Source organism: Camellia sinensis, chromosome 9 (assembly GCF_055761805.1).
Source record: "Camellia sinensis isolate YWXY chromosome 9, ASM5576180v1, whole genome shotgun sequence".
NCBI classification, from domain to species: domain Eukaryota; kingdom Viridiplantae; phylum Streptophyta; class Magnoliopsida; order Ericales; family Theaceae; genus Camellia; species Camellia sinensis.
Genome location: NC_138969.1, coordinates 63635965 through 63660941, shown reverse-complemented (window position 1 = coordinate 63660941; position 24977 = coordinate 63635965).

Genomic DNA, 24977 nt, shown 5'->3' with positions numbered 1-24977 from the left:
AAAGAGAAAAAAAAAAAAACATTCTAGTAATTACAACCAAGGATTCCATGCATTGCAATTATGATTCTCTATTAATTTGTAAATAATTGACCAAAATCACTCTAGTTGTTTTGAGAAGTTGGTTAAAAGTTAACTTTTTAGCTTTTTAGTTTTTTTTTCAAAAAAAAAGTATAGAGATGATATGACCCAAAAAAACTGAAAAATCAAAAAGTTGATTTCAACCAACTTACCAAAATAGACCAATTGTCCCTAGAATTTAATTGTCTTTACGAAGATTGAGTGACCATACCATCATAGATCTAGTATATATATATATATATATATCTATATAATATGGTAGAATATTTTTTGAATTTATGCATATTTTTGTCCTACATACAAAATTAATGGTCAAATTGTTTTGGCCCAAAATATGTTTCCCACCTATCTCTCATCTTTTATCATTCCATTACTCTCTCTCTCTCTCTCGCGCTCTCTCTCTCTCTCTCTTCTTTACCTCTCATCACTCTGTCCTCTGTCTCTCCTCTCAGCACCGTCGCTCTTAGTGAGGAGCACGCTGTCGACAAAACCCTTTCTCTCTCTTCATGTCCTCTCCTTCTCCCTCTTTTGCTGCCGCCGGAAGCAACATCTCTACCACCTACATCAACTCTCCACTGTAATGCCCTCAAAATAATAACATTAAGCCCATCAATCTAGACATGCATTGATATAAAAGATAACCGTCATTCTATTCATCAGAGTAATTCATTACAGAAAGTATTACATGTTAACAACAAAAGCAAATGTCCTACGGGCTTACAGCTTTCTAAGTTAACACTTGGTTACAAAAAGGAGAGTACTAACTCAAATACACATTAAGCCCTTGGCTTGAATTTACATGTAATACATCCAAAAGATAACAAAACGACAAAAGTCTGTCTGCCTCTAGCCTGGCAAGCTATGTCCTTGGAGGTGGCATGCTACCTGTACCTGAAAATGATGTCCCATATAGGGTGAGCCACAGCCCAGTAGAAATATACTAAACCAACTATAAACAAGGACTAAAATAACAGTATTTGATAGATGGTCCACACTTATATTCCCACTTATCACATTACAGTTTCATGACATTCAAGTCCATGTTACATTTCATTTCCCATTTCTTTTTCAACTTTGAGTTTGAAAACAAGGCTCAGAACCTGGCCAAACAGCTTAATGAGATTGAGACTCATCTTTTAAAACACTTTCGAAATTCATGATGGATACACATTTTGATGCTGTATCAATAACACATAAACCACTTCCATACTTTACGAACGATACACATTTTGGTGCTGTAACAATATAACATAGAAACACTTCTATACTTCACAATTGATAACGATATACATTTCAGTGCTATATCAAATCAATTCAAACACTTCCATAATCAACACTTGATACACATTTTAGTGCTGTATCAATGTCACACGAAATCCGGTTTAGAGGTCCATCCCCTATCTTCCCCTAAACCGTGGAGTACATCCCCTATCTCCTCCCATACAACACATGTATATAAACATAGATCATATACAATCAATCAATACATAAAGTTAATGTATTATTCCAACCGCTACATTCGATAGCATACTCAATCGATTAGTTTTTGTTTGCCTAATCATCATGCATTGTCTACAACAATCAAGACTATCCTCCACCGATAGCCCAAAGCAATTATTTCTAAACAGAAAATAAATGCACCAAATGGATAAAACATCAACATTTTAACTAGGTGAGTGATAAATGAATCCAACTACACCCTTTAATCCCATACATTTCCAATTTCAACATTCTCAACTCAATTCCTCATTTCTCAAATTAATTTCACAAATTAATTCACCAATGTAATTAGGGCATTTCCCGTAATTAACAAAACAACCCTAATGTCAGGACCCGAACCCGCCCCTCTGGGTTAAGGCCATAACCGGCCAGTAATCACGAGATTACCTACGGCCTCAAACCAAATAAGACAAAACTCATCAGAGTGAAAGGGGCCAAACGGAAGCAATTTTAAAAACTTTGTCCATAGAGCCGTGCTTATATGCACATCATAACATTCCAGAGATACATATGTTAATAACCCACATCAAAGGTACAGTTTCACAAAATTCATTACAGACAGGATCATCCAAAAATGAGTCAATCTATGACAGACTATTTACAGACATACACCGGGCCCTTGCCAACAAGACAAAACACAAGTACATAATAAAAGGGCAAGGATGGTCTCATGCGTGAGGCACAAGGCTGACTCTCCCAAAACTCATGTTGTCCCTAGCAGACTTCACTGGGGCTGGGTTTGTGCTTCTCTTGGCTCACCTACAAACACATGAATGAGCGTGAGCGATAGCCCAATGAACAATATCAAATATGACAGTTACATCACAATATGTAGAACAACATGCTCCAAACGGCCTTGGGCCCAATTCATACTTCTAATTAGCAAATATATATGACTATACGAAATGCAAATCAAGTAACTGTAGTTCCAACATTCTGACCTTTGGCCCATTTGGGTTTCCATTCATGGCAAAACGGCCTTCGGCCCATTCACTTATGTCGAAACGGCCTTCGGCCCATTCATTTTTGTCAAAATGGCCTTCGGCCCATTCATTTATGTCAAAACGGCCGGTGGCCCACTCGCTCATGTCAAAACGGCCTTCGGCCTACTCATTCATGTCAAAACGGCCTTCGGCCCACTCACATGTGTCAAAACGACCTTTGGTCCATTCATTTACATCAGGACGACCTTTGGTCCATTCATTTATATCAGGACGACCTTTGGTCCATTCATTTATATCAGGACGACCTTTGGTCCATTTATTCACATCGAAACGACCTTCGGTCCATTCATTCACATCGAAACGACCTTCGGTCCATTCATTTATATCTAAACGACCTTTGGTCCATTCATTCACATCAAAACGACCTTCGGTCCATTCATTTATATCAAAACGACCTTTGGTCCATTCATTTATATCAGGACGACCTTTGGTCCATTCATTCACATCAAAACGACCTTCGGTCCATTCATTTATATCAAAACGACCTTTGGTCCATTCATTTATATCAAGACGACCTTTGGTCCATTCATTCACATCGAAACGACCTTCGGTCCATTCATTTATATCTAAACGACCTTTGGTCCATTCATTCACATCAAACGACCTTCGGTCCATTCATTCACATCAAACGACCTTCGGTCCATTCATTTATATCAAAACGACCTTTGGTCCATTCATTCATTCTTGTCAGACTTTTATCCACAATCCCAACTAACAACTCATAAAGTTTATAAGGGAATAAACAATTGGACATTGACAAGCTTTCAAATATCGATATTACTCACAACGATCGGCTTGTGGATTCGCCCTGGAGCTTGACCCTACACATTCCATGAACACAGAAGGGTCATTAACAATTCAATCCGTTCCTTAATTCACATATTCCTCTTTAGGCTTTATTCTTATCTCATTAACTCATTTATAATGTTTAACACACGCCTAAGAGTGATTACAAGTGAAAGAGAACGGAAAACGAAACACAGGATGCATGAATAAAATTTCAGAAAATAGGGTCCCCGCTCGAGCGTGTACTTACCCGCTCGAGCAGACCCTTAAGGCCTGCAAAAGTACTGGTTGCATGAAAAATGCGCTCGAGCGTGGAATAGAGCGCTCCAGCTGAAGGCCTGTCTACAAAACTCCACGCTCGAGCGTGAGGTGTCCTGCTCGAGCGGACATCCAACTCTGCAAAAGTGCTGAGAGCACGATTTTCCCGCTCGAGCGACCATTACCCCGCTCGAGCGGACATCAAAATTCTGGGTTTCCCAGATTGTGTTCTTGAGCTTCATCTCGACATTCAAAGGCTCTAAATGCATGATTTCGGCCCAAACTTCACATAATCATGTATTAACATGGTACAAACATAGAATTACAACATATTGAAGCTCAATTTCATAATTTATTTACATGCATGTCCCAAAATATCTCAAACCCATCAACAACATGCTCAAATTCAAACATGCATGCCCATCTTGACTTCATTTCTATTTCAAAAGATGCAAGTGGTGCTTATTCCCATAAAGCTCAACAAAACCAAGCTTGCATGCATGATCAAACTTCAAATCTTGCTTAATTGACATGATACATGCTAGATTTTGCAACTTATGGCAATTCAAAAGTAATCTTATGTATGCATGATCATACCTCATCAAAACCAATTTAAATCATGCCCTCGATCACAAAAATACTTTGAGCTCACAAGATTACAAGTTCAATTCATGATTTCAAGAGTCAATGGCTTACCTAGAAGTCCAATTCTTTAATCTATGGTCCAATTTGAGTTGAACTTCAAAATTCCAAGCCCTCAAGATCAAACACAGATTTTTCTCTCTTCTCTCTCTCTAATGGCCGGCCCTCTTCTTTCCTTAGAGTGCATATCAGCCAAGTGAGAATTAGAGAGGGAGTTTAATTGAGTAGTGCTCATATACAACAAGCCCCTCCAAGTCAATATAATAATAGAGAGTAATTGGGCACCCATTTTACCAACTTAATCTGGTCCAAATCAAATTTTCAATTAAATTTCACCGTAGGCTCTAAAAATTATGCCAATCACAATGGCGTATTCAATTTCGGGTTCTGTGGCCGATAAGGCCCTCAATTTAATTTCCAAAGCTGATTATTCAAACAGATATTCCTACGATGAACAGATCAAACTTCAAAATCACATATCTTCACATAATGGCACGTAAAATCATGGTAAGCACATAATCATACTCAATTTAAGGACCAATTAGCATACTACGGGACAGGGGTATTACACCTAAGGTTCCATTTCTATCAATAACCCAACATTTATCTCATTTCTCCATGCTAAACATGCATATAGGTTTATTATAAATAAAACCCCATCTTTTGTAAAATTACACAAAGACCCAAACTTTCTCAAAATTATCCAACAACCCCCAACATATCAAAATGCTAAAATTTAAAGACAAAGCTCATAAGGAGGAGTAGGATATCCCTACCTCGAGGTTTGAGCTCAAACGGAGATGAAGACCAAAATCCAACGTGCTCCAAATCCCAAGTTTTTCAGATTAAAACGAAGCCCTCGACCCTCTCTATCTTTTTAACAAAGGACCTAGGGTAGATTCACACTCTAGCTAGATGAAACCTTAGAGAGAAGGCAAGTTTAGAGAGAGAGAGTGTCGGTTTCTAGGGTTTTCAAAATAAAAGAGATGAAAAAGTGATGTTTTCCCTGCTGTTGCCTACTGATATAACACAGGCTCACTCGAGCGAAGACTTGGTCGCTCGAGCGACCAGACACAAGAAACCCTCGCTCGAGCGAAGAAAGTCTCGCTCGAGCCAAAAACTCGAAGCTTCAGGTCTGCAACCCAGAAGCTCGCTCGAGCGACAGAATGCTCGCTCGAGCGAAGAACTCGAAAACATACACCTCTCTCGCTCGAGCGAAGAAAAGCTCGCTCGAGCCAAGAAACACAACTCTCAGGTCCAGAACCAGATGCAAACGCTCGCTCGAGCGAAGGAACTCTGGTTCGAGCCACTAGACACAAAACTCAACTCTCACTCGAGCGAAGAAACCCTGGCTCGAGCGAAGGACCAAAATTCTGGGCAGCAACCATTTGCTCCCAAACACAACTAACCTGTAACAAACCTATCCATCACATCCTATAACTCAAATACGAAGTATGAAAGGACGTAAACAAGATTTATACAACTACTAACATCCATGGAACCAAGTCCGGATCACTATAAAACAAGGGGTAAAACCCGGGATCGTTATAACCTCCCCCCCTTAAAGAATTTCGTCCCCAAAATTAAGCACAAGTTTTCAAAAACAGTTCTTTTCTCAATTTAAACAATGTTACATCTCAACATTCAATAACTCGACTCATTACCGGTCATTCCATCTCTTATCAAGAGGCATTTCATAATATGCAAAACAATATATATTTCAACCTGCATTAACATTATGCATTTTCCTTCCAATTCCAACAATTTCATATCATAACTAATGTTCATGATACATTTCCATTTCTACAATATATTCAACATATACAATGTTACACTGAACTTCTATTTCGAGGCAAGTTTCAAAATTCTTCCATTAAACCAAAACATTTTCAATGTTTTACAACTTAAGACATATATAAAGCTCTTAAGTTCAACAATATTACAAAATCTAAATACATGATTACACATCAATAAACATATCCGGATATTTCTCACGGACTTCCAACTCACGTTCCCAGGTGGCTTCCTCCACTCCGTGATGTTTCCACAAAACTTTTACCAAGGGAATGGTCTTGCCTCGCAAGACTTGATCCCGTCTATCCAAGACCCGAACCGGTCTCTCCTCATACGAGGCATCCTCATCTACCTCCAAGTCGATCCAATCCAATGCATACGATGGATCCGGCTCATACTTCCAAAGCATACTCACATGAAACACGTCATGCACTCCGGACAACTGCGGCGGCAAAGCTAAACGATAGGCAACCTCGCCAATCCTCTCAAGGATCTCAAAAGGACCAATAAACCGAGGGGATAACTTCCCACTTTTCCCAAACCTCATCAATCCCCGCCTAGGTGATATCTTCAAAAAGACATGATCACCCACCTCAAACACCAAAGTTCTCCTCCTACGGTCGGCATAAGATTTCTGACGACTCTGGGCTGTAACAAGCCTCCTACGGATACACTCAACTTTCTCCGTCGTTTTCCTCACCAACTCCGAGCCCAACAGAGGTGCATCACCCATCTCGGCCCAACAAACTGGAGACCTACACGGTTGGCCATACAAGGCCTCAAACGGTGCCATACCGATACTAGACTGAAAACTGTTGTTGTAGGCAAATTCCACCAATGGCAAGTGCCTCTCCCACGTCCCACTAAAGTCAAGGACACAACCCCGAAGCATATCCTCAAGGATCTGAATAGTACGCTCGGACTGCCCACCAGTCTGAGGATGATAAGCCGTACTAAAGGTCAACTTAGTGCTCAAGGCACTCTGCAAACTCTGCCACAACCTAGAAGTAAAATGAGGATATCTATCTGAGACGATCGTCACTAGGACCCCGTGCAACCTCACTATGTCCCCAATATACAAGTCGGCGAGATGATCTACCGAATCTCTCACGCGCATAGGAATGAAGTGCGCCGACTTAGTCAACTGGTCTACAACCACCCAAATGGCATCACTACCCTGCTGAGTCCTCGGAAGACCTACAACGAAGTCCATAGTGACATGCTCCCACTTCCACTCGGTAATAGGCAAGGGTTGCAACAAACCCGCTGGCCTCTGATGCTCGACCTTCACTTGTTGACAAGTAAGGCACTTAGACACGAAAACTGCCACATCTCTCTTCATGCCTCTCCACCAAAACTGGCGACCTAAATCTCGATACATCTTAGTGCCTCCCGGATGCACCGCAAGGCGTAAATGGTGAAACTCTCGAAGTACCTCCTCTCCGCAAGCCTCCGGCACAAACAAACGGTCTCGGTATCTCACGCTCAGGTCGGGATACACCGTCAAACCCTTCTCAACCTTCCCACTGGAGATCTTCTCTCGGAGGGATTCTACCTCAAGGTCACCTCTTTGTGCCTCTAACACTCGAGTCACAAGTGTAGGCTGCGCAACAGCAGAAAACAAGGCCACAGCCTCAACAGATTCGCCCAGAAACAAATCAAACTCGCCAAGAGCACCCAACATCTCCCACTCCCGGATGGCTATACAAGCTACATCACTAATGGATTTTCTGCTAAGGGCGTCGGCCACAACATTGGCCTTTCCCGGATGATAATGCAACTCGAAGTCATAATTCTCAATAGACTCCATCCACCTCCTCTGCCTCAAGTTCAAGTCTTTCTGTGTAAACAGATATTTCAGACTCTTATGGTCCGAGAACACCGAGAACCTCTCACCATAAAGGTAGTGCCTCCAAATCTTCAAGGCAAAGATCACTGCTGCTAACTCTAGGTCATGTGTAGGGTAATTCTTCTTGTGTATTTTCAACTGACGTGAGCCATAAGCTACCACCTTCCCCTTTTGCATCAACACACAACCCAAACCCTCTCGTGAGGCATCACAATAAACCGCATAACCTAACCCTCTCTCCGGAATAATCAAAACCGGAGCGGTGGTCAATCTAACTTTCAACTCTTGGAATGACTTTTCACAAGTCTCACTCCATACAAATTTGACTCCCTTCCGAGTCAATCTAGTCAATGGCGAAGCTAGCCTGGAGAAATCCCTCACAAACTGGCGGTAATACCCAGCTAATCTCAGAAAACTGTGGATCTCAAACACACTCTTAGGCTGTGCCCAATCTTGCACTGCCTCAGTCTTGGATGTATCAACGGACACCCCTTTCCCGGAAACCACATGGCCTAAGAACTTGACTTCCCCTAGCCATAACTCACACTTCCCAAACTTGGCATATAGCCTATGGGCTCTAAGTAACTCGAGCACCACTCTCAAGTGTTCCTCGTGCTCTTCCTCCGAAGGTGAATAAATCAGAATGTCGTCCACGAAGACAACCACAAAACGATCCAAGAATTCCTAGAAGATCCGGTTCATCAAGTCTATAAAGACTGCCGGCGCATTGGTGAGCCCAAATGGCATCACCAGAAACTCATAATGGCCATACCGCGTACGGAATGCCGTCTTCGGAATATCCTCCTCCCTGACCCTCAACTGGTGGTAACCCGATCTCAAGTCTATCTTAGAGAAACAACGGGAACCCTTCAACTGGTCGAACAGGTCATCTATACGGGGCATAGGGTACTTATTCTTGACCGTAGCCCGATTCAACTTCCGGTAGTCGATACAAAGTCTCAAGGCGCCATCTTTCTTTTTAGCAAAGAGGGCCGGTGCTCCCCACGGCGAAACACTAGGGCGAATAAAGCCCTTATCCAGCAATTCTTGGAGTTGAACCTTCAACTCAACCAACTCGGCTGGGGCAAAACGGTAAGGTGCCATAGAAATCGGTGCCGTGCCGGGCACTAGATCAATAGAGAACTCAATCTCTCGATGAGGTGGCAGACTAACAAGATCCTCGGGAAAGACGTCCGAGTACTCACAAACCACTCTTGGCAATATAATCTGGGTCTCATCGCACTCACCACTCATAAAGCTAGCGAAAAGACCACTAAGCTCACTCCGCCCTCGCGGATCATACACCGGTGACAACACACTACCTACCCGGTCCCCCAAGAAATGGAAACACTCCCCGCTCAAGGTACATACAGTGACCCTCTGGCGGTAGCAATCGATAACTGCCCGGTATGACGATAGCCAGTCCATACCCAAAATAACATCAAAGCCCTTCATGGGCATAACCACAAATGGAAACAGAAGCCTACGGTCAGCGACCTCTATATCACAACCTCTACATCCATGCCTCAAAATCAATTCACCCCCAACAGGTGATACTACACAAATAGGAGATGCTAATAGTGCCAACTCCAACTCCAAAACAGATGCAAATGCAGCAGATACAAAGGAATGAGATGCACCCGTATCAATCAACACACTAGCAACCGAGTTGCAAAACAGAAAGGTACCTCTCACAACTAATGGAGCTGGTACTAGGTCCTGCGCAGTAACAGCATACACGCGCCTTGTAGGCCCCTGATCCACCTGCTCACCCCTCGGAGCATACGACTGCTACACAGACTGGGACGATGAAGCCCCCGAATTGGCCCTCGAGGCCTACACAGACTGAGCTGGCTGAAAACTCTGCGTCTGTCTAGAACCAGACGCTCCCGATGTGGCACCCAACTACGGGCAAAACCTCTTCAGGTGCCCAGGCTGACCACACTGATAACAAGACAAAGACTGGCCTCTACCCTGACTCTGGCTCTGCGGTCTAGCTAAAGATGAAGCAGCTCTCTGACCTCCCCCCCCCCTCTGTAGGCAAACCAAAGCCTTGTGGCCTAGCTGACCACACTTGTAACAGGTGAACTCCCCCTGATTGCCTCTCCCCGAGCCTGCACTCGGCACTAGAAAGGTCGATCTAGCAACACCACCCTGAGACTGTTGAGGGTTAGCACCCCTCTGTCTCCTGCCATCACCTTGACCATCCTGGCTCCTCTTGGAGCCTCTCTGTCCTCCCTCCTCCTCCTACATCATGATCTCCATATGGGCTGCAACATAAACCAGACGCCCATAATCTCGAACTATAGACCCGCCAACTCTCAACTTGAGGCCACGCCTCAACCTCTTCTCAAACTCGATACAGTGGCGTTCCTCGAACGCCACAAGTTCAGGTGCGAACCTGGACAAGCTAGTAAAAGCAGCCTCATACTCGGCCACTGAAGAACCCAACTGCAAAAGCTGCAAGAACTGGTCTCTCAACTTCTCTCTTACTGCTGGAGATAAATACTTCTCCTGGAAAGCATCCACAAAAGCCTCCCACGTGCCACCAATACGGCCCCTCATAAATTTCCACCACTGACCCGCATTCCCTTTAAGCTGGAAGGATGCCAAGGTCACTTTCAACGGCCCGTCCTCGATGCCTAGCATCTCGAACGTCTTCACCATTTGCTCCAACCACTAGTCAGCCTTAAGTGGCTCCTTCGAATCCCCAATAAACTCGTCCGGACTAGACCGGAAGAACTCCCTCTTCAAGAAGGAAGGCCCTGCATCAACAACCTGGGCCTGCACTGGAGCCTGAACTAGATTCTCAATTCTGAGAATACCCATAGACTCTCTCAAAGCATCGGCTATCCCTCGGGCTAAGTCGCCCATAGCCTGCTGACCTGCTGGTTCGGCCACATTGGCTTGGCCAACCCCCTCCTGCTGTGCCGGAATATCATCCGGTAAAGGCATCTCCTACCTACCACGCCTGCCACGCCTACCACCTCTTCCTCGTCCTGACATCCTAATAAAGGTAACGAAGAACATTAGCACAGTCATAAATGTGCCAAACCAAACACTCGCGTCCTAATACATGGACAACCGTAATTCACTCCACGTAAGTACATAAACACATAAGCACTTACGAATTTCATTTCCGGATAATGATAGTCTCGAGGCGTTACTAGAGTTCCGGTTAGAAACAGCATTGATCAAGTGCTTTTCCAACAAGACTCACAGAAACCCAAGGATCCAATCAACATCCTAGAAACTAAATCCCATACCCACATAGTCACATAAACATGTTATCAAATAAACACATAATGTCACACATAGGTCTCTAACAAGCGAGACAAACCCATTGTGATACTAATCACTTCCCACGTACCCAAAGTATTCGAACCCGGTACGCTCTGATACCAAGTTGTAACGCCCTCAAAATAATAACATTAAGCCCATCAATCTAGACATGCATTGATATAAAAGATAACCGTTATTCTATTCATCAGAGTAATTCATTACAAAAAGTATTACATGTTAACAACAAAAGCAAATGCCCTACGGGCTTACAACTTTCCAAGTTAACACTTGGTTACAAAAAGGAGAGTACTAACTCAAATACACAATAAGCCCTTGGCTTGAATTTACTTGTAATACATCCAAAAGATAACAAAACGACAAAAGTCTGTCTGCCTCTAGCCTTCCAAGCTATGTCCTTGGAGGTGGCATGCTACCTGTACCTGAAAATGATGTCCCATATAGGGTGAGCCACAGCCCAGTAGAAATAGACTAAACCAACTATAAACAAGGACTAAAATAACAGCACTTGATAGATGGTCCACACTTATATTCCCACTTATCACATTACAGTTTCATGACATTCAAGTCCATGTTACATTTCATTTCCCATTTCTTTTTTAACTTTGAGTTTGAAAACAAGGCTCAGAACCTGGCCAACAGCTTAATGAGATTGAGACTCATCTTTTAAAACACTTTCGAAATTCATGATGGATACACATTTTGATGTTGTATCAATAACACATAAACCACTTCCAGACTTTACGAACGATACACATTTTGGTGCTGTAACAATATAACATAGAAACACTTCTATACTTCACAATTGATAACGATATACATTTCAGTGCTATATCAAATCAATTCAAACACTTCCATAATCAACACTTGATACTCATTTTAGTGTTGTATCAATGTCACATGAAATCTGGTTTAGAGGTCCATCCCCTATCTTCTCCTAAACCGTGGAGTACATCCCCTATCTCCTCCCATACAACACATGTATATAAACATAGATCATATACAATCAATCAATACATAAAGTTAATGTATTATTCCAACCGCTATATTCGATAGCATACTCAATCGATTAGTTTTTGTTTGCCTAATCATCATGCATTGTCTACAACAATCAAGACTATCATCCACCGATAGCCCAAAGCAGTTATTTCTAAACAGAAAATAAATGCACCAAATGGATAAAACATCAACATTTCAACTAGGTGAGTGATAAATGAATCCAACTACACCCTTTAATCCCATACATTTCCAATTTCAATATTCTCAACTTAATTCCTCATTTCTCAAATTAATTTCACAAATTAATTCACCAATGTAATTAGGGCATTTCCCGTAATTAACAAAACAACCCTAAGGTTCCATTTCTATCAATAACCCAACATTTATCTCATTTCTCCATGCTAAACATGCATATAGGTTTATTATAAATAAAACCCCATCTTTTGTAAAATTACACAAAGACCCAAACTTTCTCAAAATTACCAAACAACCCCCAACATATCAAAATGCTAAAATTTAAAGACAAAGCTCATAAGGAGGAGTAGGATATCCCTACCTCGAAGTTTGAGCTCAAACGGAGATGAAGACCAAAATCCAACGTGCTCCAAATCCCAAGTTTTTCAGATTAAAACGAAGCCCTCGACCCTCTCTATCTTTTTAACAAAGGACCTAGGGTAGATTCACACTCTAGCTAGATGAAACCTTAGAGAGAAGGCAAGTTTAGAGAGATAGAGTGTCGGTTTCTAGGGTTTTCAAAATAAAAGAGATAAAAAAGTGATGTTTTCCCCGCTGCTACCTACTGATATAACACAGGCTCGCTCGAGCGAAGACTTGGTCGCTCGAGTGACCAGACACAAGAAACCCTCGCTCAAGCGAAGAAAGTCTCGCTCGAGCCAAAAACTCGAAGCTTCAGGTCTGCAACCCAGAAGCTCGCTCGAGCGAAGAAGTCGAAAACATACACCTCTCTCGCTCGAGCGAAGAAAAGCTCGCTCGAGCCAAGAAACACAGCTCTCAGGTCCAGAACCAGACGCAGACGCTCACTCGGGCGAAGGAACTCTGGTTCGAGCCACCAGACACAAAACTCAACTCTCGCTCGAGCGAAGAAACCCTGGCTCGAGCGAAGGACCAAAATTCTGGGTAGCAACCATTTGCTCCCAAACACAACCAACTTGTAACAAACCTGCCCATCACATCTTATAACTCAAATACGAAGTATGAAAGGACGTAAACAAGATTTATACAACTACTAACATCCATGGAACCAAGTCCAGATCATTATACAACAAGGGGTAAAACCCGGGATCGCTATATCCACTGCCATGTCGCTTCTATACTGCAATCTCCACCGATAACAACTCTTCATCTCTTCTCTCTCTTAGTTCTCAGATCTTCTTTCCGATCTTAACCTGCAGTAGTGCCTCTGTCCTCCATCGTCGAGAGTTTGATGAGTTTCTGAAATGGGTTTGATGGTTTTGAAATGGGTTTTATTTTTAAATAAGTTTTGATTTCTAAAAGGTTTCATTGTGTTGGGTTTGTGTGATTTTTTATTTATGTTGATTAGGTACGTGTTGGGATTTGTGTTTCTAAGATTTGGGTTTGGGTTTGTGATTTTTAATGTGTTTTAATGAATATTCTGGGTTAATGAATTTTCATTACTGAGTTATGACTCCCATTCGAAGCTCAAACTTGAGCTAACAATGGAGTTCAAAGAGGAAGAGAGAGACGTAGAGGAAAAAGAGAGACAGAGCTCTCTACGCTAAAAAGAACAAAAGCAAAAAGAAGTAGAAGAAAAAAAGAAAAAGTAGGCAAAGGGAGTGGGGGCCAATCCACGTGGGTCTCCTTTCCTTTCCCAATGATTCTCACTCAACTCCAACTCATAAATTAATATAAAATATATTGTATAATACCTCAAAATTTTATAATATAAATTTATTTTCATATATTTTTATTAAAAGGGTATTGCTTTTATATTAAATTAATAATTTATTTTCATATAGGATTGGATTGGGTATGAATTAATTTATTTAAATAATTGTTCATTGCATACTATTTGGAAATGTTTATTTAAAAAATATAAAAAAATCAAGTAGCTATGGTTATTCAGAGACCTAGCATCATTAAAAATGTTTATATTTATTGAGAAACGTAACGTCATTAAAAAAAATGGTTCTGCTATTATTTTTTGATAAATTTGATTTCAAAATTTAAATTAAGTTATGTTAAAAAAATTAGTGATAAAAAAGTGGTTTATGTTTCACTACGAAATTTGAAATATTGGCAAGTGAGAATGAGAGAGATAATGGGGATGGTGTGATTAAGGGTTTCAGAAATTGATTAAAAGTTAATTTTTTATTTTTTTTAAAAAAATATGTAAAAAAATAAAAAATGATATAACCTAAAATAAATTAAAAATTAAAAGATAACTTTTAATTATCTTTTCAAAATAGCTCTAAGTTGTTTGATATTTGGTATTTGATTATGTTATATGGTTGGTGTATGCAGCGATCAATGAGAAAGAGTATTAAATAATGATGTGACTAAGTCTTCTCTCTCCTCGCTACACCCTTGCTCTCCCCTCTCTCTCTTGTCTTGTTCTCTCTTCTCACGCCTGACCTCTTCTTTTCTTCCTTTTCAAATTTTAAAAATATTAGTTTAGGAATCTCAAATAATCTACTAAATTTTTTATCAAATCTCTCATATGAGTGTAAAATCTATACACATATAAGTTTGTATGAATTCTACACCCATATAAAAAGTTTAATAAAAAACCTAATAAATTATTTGAGATTCATAATATTTTCCATTTCAAAATCCTATTTTGTCTCCACTTTCTCTTTTAAAAAAAGAATAATGGGGGGTGAGAGTAAGTCTCTTCACTCACTCTCTCTCTCTCTCTCTCTCTCTCTCTCTCTCTCTCTCTCTCTCTCTCTCTCTCTCTCTCTCTCTCTTCCTTTTCAAAGATTTATTATATAGATGTTTATTTTGTTTTTAATATTTTTTCAATTTGACTCAATAGAATAAATCTAAAATTGAATCTATATTTATATGAATTATTTTGTTGAAAAACTAATTAGATTTCTATTCATATTTTGAGTTTAAATTTTTAGCAACAAATTAAATAAATTATATTTTAACCCAATAATTTTATATTTAATTAAATTTTGATCTCATTATTATTTACACCGTACTTTCAGACAAGGACATACACTAATATATTGAAAAATTATTAGGTAGTATTGTTGATTCTTTGATATTGTTTATGTGGTGCTCTTAACAAATAAAGAATACCAAAACATATCAAGTAGATTATTCTTTTCTCTCAACTAACAAAGATAGGTCAAAATTGTCCCACCCATTAGGTTTATGATATGTTAGTAGCAGTTAACCCATATAATACACGTTATAAAATACAAGTATATATTTTGAAAATCATACTTTATGAATTTTATTTGAATTATGTTTGTGTATATCAATATGTATCCACTTATGAATTTATTATAAAAAGTAGGGTCATTCTACAATATACATTTTTCTTTGGCATGTATCATATACAAGTTATGATATTTGTGGAAGTCATAACTAAAAAAAACTTAATAAGTCATAACCAAATACAACTCAAGGAATAACCAAAGACTTTTTCGGTCATAACCAAAACAATAATCACAACTAACATTGCAATGAGTGATAACCAAGTGATAACCAAAATTATTTGAGTCTCTACCGACAGTAACTCTTCATCTCTTCTCTCTCTCAGTTCTTAGATCTCTCCAATCTTAACCCACAATGGCACCTCCGTCCTTCACCATCGAGAGTTTGATGAGTTTCTGAAATGTGTTTGATGGATTTGAAATGGGTTTCATTTTTGAATGTGTTTTGATTTTTGAAAGGTTTCGTTGTGTTGGGTTTGTGTGATTTTTTTTTATATTTCTGTTGATTAGGTACGTGTTTGGATTTGTGTTTCTAAGATTTGGGTTTGGATTTGTGATTTTTAATGTGTTTTAATGAATGTTCTAGGTTTATGAATTTTCATTAACTGGGTTATGACTCCCATTCGAAGTTCAAACTTGAGCAACAATGGAGTTCAAAGAGGAAGAGAGAGACGTAGAGGAAAAAGAGAAACATAGCTCTCAACTCAAAAAAGAAGTAGAAGAAGAAAAGAAAAAGTGGGCAAAGGGAGTGGGGGGCAACCCACGTGGGTCTGCTTTCCTTTCCCAAGGATTCTCACTCAACCCCACCAAATTAATACAAAATATATTGTATAACATCTCAAAATTTTATAATATAAATTTGTTTTCATATATTTTTATCAAAAAGGGTATTACTTTTATATTAAGTTGATAATTTATTTTCATATAAGATTGAATTGTATAGCGATCCCGGTATTCCCTGTTGTTGTTTAACTGTAATCCGGACTCGGTTCCGTAGATTCGTTGTTGTCTTATCCTCATTTCTATCCCTTACTCTTTGTTTTAGAGTTTTGGGTTGTGTTGGGCAAGTTGGGAATAAGTTGGTGGTGTTTTAAAGCTTTGAATTTTTGCCCAGGTTTTGGTCTCTCCGCTCGAGCGGCGGTTTGACGCTCGAGCGGGCTTTTGTTGTTGCCTCTCCGCTCGAGCGGAAGTTTGGACGCTCGAGCGTGAATTTCCTTCTCTCAGCATTTTGGACGTCTGCAGAAAATTCTGGGAGAGTGCATCTGGCGCTCGAGCGGATCTTTGAACGCTCGAGCGTGAACCTGTGTCTGACGCTCGAGCGGGGTGTTGTACGCTCGAGCGGACCTGTTTTTATATCAGTCCGTGAAATCACTTTTTTGTTCACTTTTTGATTTCCTTTCTCTCTCTTACTTTTTTAAAACCTCCATTGGAGAGCACCTCACTCTAAAACCTAACTTCTCTCTTAGGATTGATCTAGCTAGAGTGTTTTCCTCACCTTGGGCCTTTGTAAGAAATGTGTTGATCGCCGAGGGCTTCGTTGTGATCCAAGAAATTTGGGATTTGGAGCACTTTGATTTCGGATCATCTTCTCTATTTGAGTTCTCCATTTGAGGTAGGGATTCTCCTTGTTCCTTTTCAATACTCCATCTATAGATAGACATGTGGTTATTTTTGTATTGCATGAAAATTGTATCATGTTGGATTTGTTTGAAAATCATGAAATAAACCTAGGGTTGGTTGGGTGGAGAATGGTTTTGGCTTCATTGAGTGTTGCCTTGGCTAATTAAAATATAAATTAGCATGTTGTAGTTAAATGAAGAAAAGCCCTAAATTATATTTTGATTGATAAATTAAAATGGAGAATAGTGAACCTATATTGTAAATCTCTATTGTTGATGTGAGTTGGGTGAAGGTGTTAATGCCTAAGGGGTTAACTTTGTCTTTGGAATGGGTTTGAAATGAATGTAGTGGACTAATGTGAGTTATGACTTTATTATCAATGGAATTGGTTTTGTAAAATAAACAGGGATGTATTTGGTTTTGTGACAACAAACGGGACGGAACTGGTATTGTGAAAACAAAAGGGAAATGGAACTGGTTTTTGTGAAATGAGAAAAGTATTTTTGAAATACGTATGAAGGTTGGATTGTTGTTTCTTGAGTGCTGAACACACACATGTGTGGAATTGTATCTTGAACTACCATGTTAATGTTGTTGTCGGGTTTGTGGTCTCATAGTAATTGAGTCTTTAATAGATGTACTAAATATTTGCATCTAGAGGTTTTGTCCTTGGTCATCGGTGGAGGATGACATGGTTGTGTTGAATTGTCATGTATGCATTATACCATTGTTGATTGAACGTCGAATGTGATGAAGTGTTGAAATACATTATATATGTATACTTGTTAGGGAGGAGAGAGGGGTTGTACTCCGGTGTGTGTGAGAAGATAGGGGATGGACTCCACACACCTATGTGTTCATATACCTTAACACATTGTTGGTATCCTGAGTTTATGTGCATGTTTTACACATGTTGGTTATGCCTTGTTGTATTGTGATTGTTGGTGTTATACCCTGCGCTGATAATCAGAGGTACCGTTACCTTCCAGCTAGCGCCTGGAGAACTGAATGCGCTGAGAATCTAAGGTACCACACTCTTCCAGCTAGCGCCTGGTAAATTGGTATGCTGTTGTGAGAAGTGTATCTTTGGCTTACTATGCACATAGCTAGTAGAGCAAAGTTTTGTTGTTGATATTTCAGTGTGTTTGGGAATATCATGGATTGTGTTGATTACGATTTTGGAGGGCCGAGTTGCCTCATTGGTTTATCATATGCATGTTGGTGAGTTGTTATCTCTTTTATAACGGTGCATGTATAAATTTGATTGTATCGGGAAGAAGCCAAAATGTCATCTTTGTCTTTTGGAAAGTGTGAAGGAAAACGGATTTTTTTTAAGAAAATTATAAATTTTGAGAAGGGTTATCTGTGTATGTTTGGAGAACGAAAGAGAGTAGTGGGCTTAGTGAATTTATTCCCTAAGGTATTGTTAATGTTATGAAAGATTGGGAACGGGGATTAATGAAAAGAAAAGGAAAGATGAATCGCCTATGGCGTTGATTGAATTGGTTATTTTCGAGAAAAGTTCATACATATATTTTGTATAAACTGTCACATTACTATTCTAGTATGAGAATGAGTGTTCATGATCATAGCTATCTATAAGTTGTTATTGTTGAGGATCATGTTGAGTTCCCTACTGGACTATATGTTCATCCCACATTGTTGAATCTTTTTCAGGTGTTTAGCAGGATGTGCTACAAGATTTGGATCTTCTTATTTGTTGGCCACGGGGCCTCTTTGTTGTAGGCAGAATGCCATATATGTAAAGGGTTGTACCCTTCTTCGTAATTCATTAAGGATATAAGCCCAAGGGCATTTTAATTGTTATACTCATGTAGTATTTAATTGGCATTCGAATGAGAGTATTGTTAATCACTTCTACGGATTGAATGTATGAGTTTATTTCCGCATGTTATCCTTGAAATTGAATTAAGTTAATGAATTTGGTAATGACTTCGATTAATAAAAAGTGGGGCGTGACAAATTGGGTACAAATTAATCTATTTATATAATTGTTCATTGCACACTGTTTGGAAATGTTTATTAAAAAAATATAAAAAATCAAATAGCTTTAGTTATTCAAAGATCTAACATCATTAAAAATGTTTATATTTATTAGCATAACGTCATTAAAAAAGATTGGTTCTGTTAAAAAATGGTTGTGTGAAAAATTATTTATTTATTTTTGATAAATTTGAATTCAAAATTTAAATCAAGTTCTATAAAAAAAAAAAATAGTAATAAAAAAGTGATTTACGTTTCACTACGGAATTTGAAAGATTGGCAAGTGAAAAAGAGAGAGAAGAGAGAAAATGGGGTGATGTGATTAAGTTGTTTGATATTTGGTATTTGGTATTTGATTATGTTATGGTTGGTGTATGTATCAGTCATTGACAAAGAGTATTTAATAATGATGTGATTAAGTCCTCTCTCTCCTTGCTCTCCCTTTTCTCTGTCTCTCTCATGTCTTCTTCTCTCTCCTCATGCCTGATCTCTTATTTTCTTCCTTTTCAAATTTTAAAATAGTTATGTTAGGAATCTCGAATAATTTATTAAATTTTTTATCAAATATTTTATATGGGTATATGATCTATATATATGTGAGTTTGTGTGGATCTTACACCCATATAAAAAGTATAGTAAAATATTTAATAAATTATTTGAAATTCATAACATTTTCCATTTCAAAATTCTCTTTTGTCTCCACTCTCTTTTAAAAAAAGAATAATGTGGTGAGAGAAGAGTCTCTCCACTCTCTCTCTCTCTCACTCTTTTTTTTGAGTATTTTTTTTTTAAAGATTTATTATATAAATGTTTATTATTGAATAAATGGATCTAAAATTGAATCTATATTTATATGGACTATTTTATATTTATATGAATTATTTTATTGAAAAACTAATTAGATTTCTATTCATATTTTGACTTTAAATTTTTAGTAACAAATTAAATAAATTATATTTTAATCCAATGATTTTATATTTAATTACATTTTGATCTTATTATACACTAGTATATATATATTGAAAATTTATTAGGTAGTATTAGAGATTTTTTTGATATTGTTTATGTGGTATTCTTAACAAATAAAGAATTCCAAAACATATCAAGTAGATTATTCTTCTCTCTCAACTAACAAAGATAGGTCAAAATTGTCTCACCCATAAAATTTATGATATGTTACTAGCAGTTAACCCATACAATACACGTTATAAAATATAAGTATATATTTTGAAAATCGTACTTTATGAATTTCATTTGAATTATGTTTGTGTATATCAATATGTATGTATCTACTTATGAATTCATTATAAAAAGTAGGGTTATTCTACAATAAACATTTTTCTTTGGCATGTACCATATACAATATAGCGACCCCGGTCTTTTCCCATTTGATTATTGTATCCGGACTTAGGTTCCGTAGATTCTGTCATCGTATAATGGTTGTTGTTGTTATTCCTTATTTTCTCATTTGGAATTATAGGATGTGTTGGGCAGGTTTGTTTCAGGTTGGTTGGGTTTAGAAACCAAGAGTTGCTGTCCAGGTTTTTGGTTCTTCGCTCGAGCGAGGAGTTGTTCGCTCGAGCGAGAGGTTGTGTTTGATATGGACCTGTAGCTGTGCATTCTTGGCTCGAGCGAGCTTTTCTTCGCTCGAGCGAGTTAGTTCATCCTTCGCTCGAGCTATAGTTTCTTCGCTCGAGCGTGTGTCTGGGTTCAGACCTGAGGGTTTGAGTTCTTCGCTCGACCGAGCTTTCTTTCGCTCGAGCGAGCATTTGAGTTGTTGGCTCGAGCAAGGCTTCCTTGGCTCGAGCGTAGTTTCTCTGTGTCTGGTCGCTCGAGCGACCAAGTCTTCGCTCGAGCGAGCCTGTCCAGTTTATATACACAGCAGCGGGATTTGATCAGTCTTTTTCATTTTCTTTTGATTCCAAACCCTAGGTCCGACTTCTCTCTCTCCCTATTCACCTTCTTTCTTAGATTTGATCCACTTAGGGTGTGTTTCTACCCTAGATCCTTCATATAAAAGATAGAGTGAGGCAAGGGCTACCATTTAATCTGAGCATTTGGCGATTTGGAGCACTTTGATTTTTGGGCACTCACCTCTTTCTTCACCTTTGGGGTTGTTTTCTTTGAGGTAGGGATTTCCTACTCCATTTTATAGGTTATGTTCTAAGTTTTGGTATTTTAATATGTTGGGAATACTTTGGTAAATTTTGGGAAAAACCTTAGTTGAATTATTGAATTGATTTGTATAAGTAATTCATGGAATTGGGAAAAGATGGTTAAATTCATGGAATTGGGGAATTCATTGATTAAATGGCATAATTGGATAATTTGAATCATTTGTCCATTGAATTGTGGACATAGTTATTTTCAGTTTAGAAATAACTGTTTTGGGCTATCAGTGGAGGATAGTCATGATTGTTGTAGACATTGCATGTGGATTAGGAATAACTGGAACTAATCACATTGGTTAAGTCATTAATTTCGACTGTGGCATTGATACAGAAAATACGTGTATTGATTGAGCATTGCATTTGCATACTTTGTTTGTGTGTGGGAGGAGATAGGGGATGTACTCCACGGTTTAGGGGAAGATAGGGGATGGACCTCTAAACCGGATTTTGTTTGGGAGGAGATAGGGGATGGACTCCATTAGCATCACTTTTATGTGTGCTTATTTATATAGAAATGTTTTATTGATACAGCACTAAAATGTGTATCAATCTGGAAGTATGAAGTGTTTGATTTGAGCTTGAGTCTCATTTGTTTGTTGATATTGGAAGGATGTGAATATGATATATGTGATTCACTGTTGTAAGTTTGGCCAGGTTCTGAGCCATGTTGATAAAATTGGAAAGTAAAACGTATCTTAGACAATAGTGTCATAAGACTGTAAAATAAAGTAATTGATTATCTTGGTTAACCATCTGTTGAATGCTATTGCTTTATTCATTGCTTATATGTGGTTTAGTATATTTCTACTGGGCTGTGGCTCACCCTTTATGGGAACATCATTTTCAGGTTCAGGTGATAAACTACCTCCAAGGAATTAGCTTGGGAGGGTTTGGCTTCTGGATTGAAGAAGACTACTTTTAGTTAACTGTCTTAAATTATTAGTACATGTAAACATTCAAGCCTAGGGCTTTTCATGTATTGAGTTAGAACTCATATTTTTGTATCCAAGTGTTGGCTTGGAAAGATGTAAGCCTGTAGGGCATTTTATTCGATGATACATGTAATGCTTTATTTTGTAATACTCTGATGAATGAATTAATAGATTGTCTTCTTTAAATAATGAATGTCAATGATATATATAATGGGTTAATTTTGAGGGCGTTACAACTTGGTATCAGAGCGTACCGGGTTTGAATACTTTGGGTACGTGGGAAGTGATTAGTATCACATTGGGTTCGTCTCGTTTGATAGAGACTTAGTGTAATGTTATATGCTTATGTGATAACATGTTTATGTGATTATGTGGGTATGGAATGTAGTTTCTAGGATGTTGATTGGACCCTTGAGTTTCTTGTAGTCTTGTTGGAAAGGCACTTGATCACTGCTGCATCCAACCGGAACTATAGTAACCCTTTGGGACTATCATTGTCCGGGAATGAAATTCGTAGGTGCTTATGTGATTATGTGCTTACGTGGAATGAATTATTGTTGTCCATTGCATTAGGACGCGAGTGTTTAGCTTCGGCACATTTATTAATGTGCTAATGTCTTTGTTTCCTTTATTAGGATGTCAGGACGAGGACGAGGACGCGGTAGGCGTGGTAGGCCGGGTAGGCAGGAGTTGCCTGTGCCAGAAGAGATTCCGGCAGTTCAAGAGGGAATTGGCCAGGCTAATGTGGTCGAGCCAGTAGGCCAGCAGGCTATGGGCGCTCTAGCCCGAGAGATAGCAGGGGCATTCAGGGAGTCAGTAGGCATTCTTAGAGCTGAGAATCAAGCTCAGGCTGGTATTGCGGATGCAGGACCTTCCTTTCTGAAGAGGGAGTTCTTCCGGTCCAATCCGGATGAATTTGTGGGTGATCCTAAAGAGCCACTTAAGGCAGATGAATGGCTCGAACAGACAACGAAAACGTTTGAGATGCTTGGCATCGAAGACGAGGGGTTGAAAGTGACCTTGGCATCTTTCCAGTTGAAGGGGGATGCAGGTCAGTGGTGGAAGTTTACTAAGGGGCGTATAGGAGGTACATGGGAGGCTTTTGTGAATGCTTTCCAGGAGAAGTTTTTATCTCCAGCAGTCAGGGAGAAGCTGCGAGACCAGTTTTGTCAGCTTAAGCAGGCGAGTTCTTCAGTGGCCGAATTTGAGGCTGCATTTACTAGTTTGTCCAGGTTTGCACCTGAGTTGGTGGCATCTGAGGAACGCCGTTGTATTGAGTTTGAGAAGAAGTTGAGGCGTGGCCTCAAGCTGAGAGTTGGGGGAACTATGATTCGGGATTATGGGCGTATGGTTGATGCTGCAGCCCATATGGAGATCATGATGCAGGAGGAGGAGGAAGGGCAGAAGGGCTCCAAGAGGAGTCAGGATAGTCAGAGTGATGGTAGGAGACAGAAGGGTTTTAATCCCCAGCAGTCTGAGGGTAGCTTTTCGAGATCGACTTTTCCTGTACCGAGTGCTAGTTCGGGGAAAGGCAGTCAGGGAGATATTACCTGTTTCAAGTGTGGCCAGCTGGGCCACAAGTCTCCAGTTTGTCCTCAGAGGGGAGGAGTGCAGAGAGCAGCATCATCTTCGGCTCGATCTCAGAGCCAGAGTCAGGGTAGAGGTCAGCCACTCTCGTGTTATCAGTGTGGTCAGCCAGGGCACATGAAGAGGTATTGCCCACAGTTGGGTGGCACACCTAGTGCATCTGGTTTGAGGCCGATTCAGGGTCAGCAGCCAGCTCAGTCGGGTCAGGCCTCAAAGGCCAATCAGGGGGCTTCATCGTCTCATTCGGTGCAGCAATCTTATGCTCCTAGGGTTGAGCAGGTTGATCAGAGGTCGTCTGGGCGCGTGTACGCTGTTACCGCGCAGGATCTTGTACCGACTCCATCAGTTGTGAGAGGTACCTTCTTGTTTTGCAACTCGGTTGCTAATGTTTTGATTGATACGGGTGCATCTCATTCCTTTGTGTCTGCTGCATTTGCATCTGTTTTGGAATTGGAGTTAGCACAGTTAGCATCTCTTATATGTGTAGTGTCACCTCTTGGGGGTGAATTGATTTTGAAACAAGGTGTTAGGGGTTGTGATATAGAGGTTGATTATCATAGAATTCCATTTTCCTTTGTCGTTATGCCTATGAGAGGTTTCGATGTTATTTTGGGTATGGACTAGTTATCGTCATACCGGGCAGTTATTGATTGCTACCGCCAGAGGGTCACTTGTTGTACTGTGAGCGGAGAGTATTTTCATTTTCTGGGGGACCGGGTTGGTGATGTGTTGCCACTGGGGTATGTTCCACGAGGACGGAGTGAGCTTAGTGGTCTACTTGCTAACCTTTCGATTAATGAGGATGTTGAGACTCAGATTGAGTTGCCAAGGGTGGTTTGTGAGTACTCGGACGTCTTTCCCGAGGATCTTGTTGGTTTGCCACCGCATCGAGAGACTGAGTTCTCTATTGACCTGGTGCCCGGCACGGCGCCGATTTCTATGGCACCTTACCGTTTTGCCCCAGCTGAGTTAGTTGAGTTGAAGATCCAACTCCAGGAGTTACTAGACAAGGGTTTTATACGCCC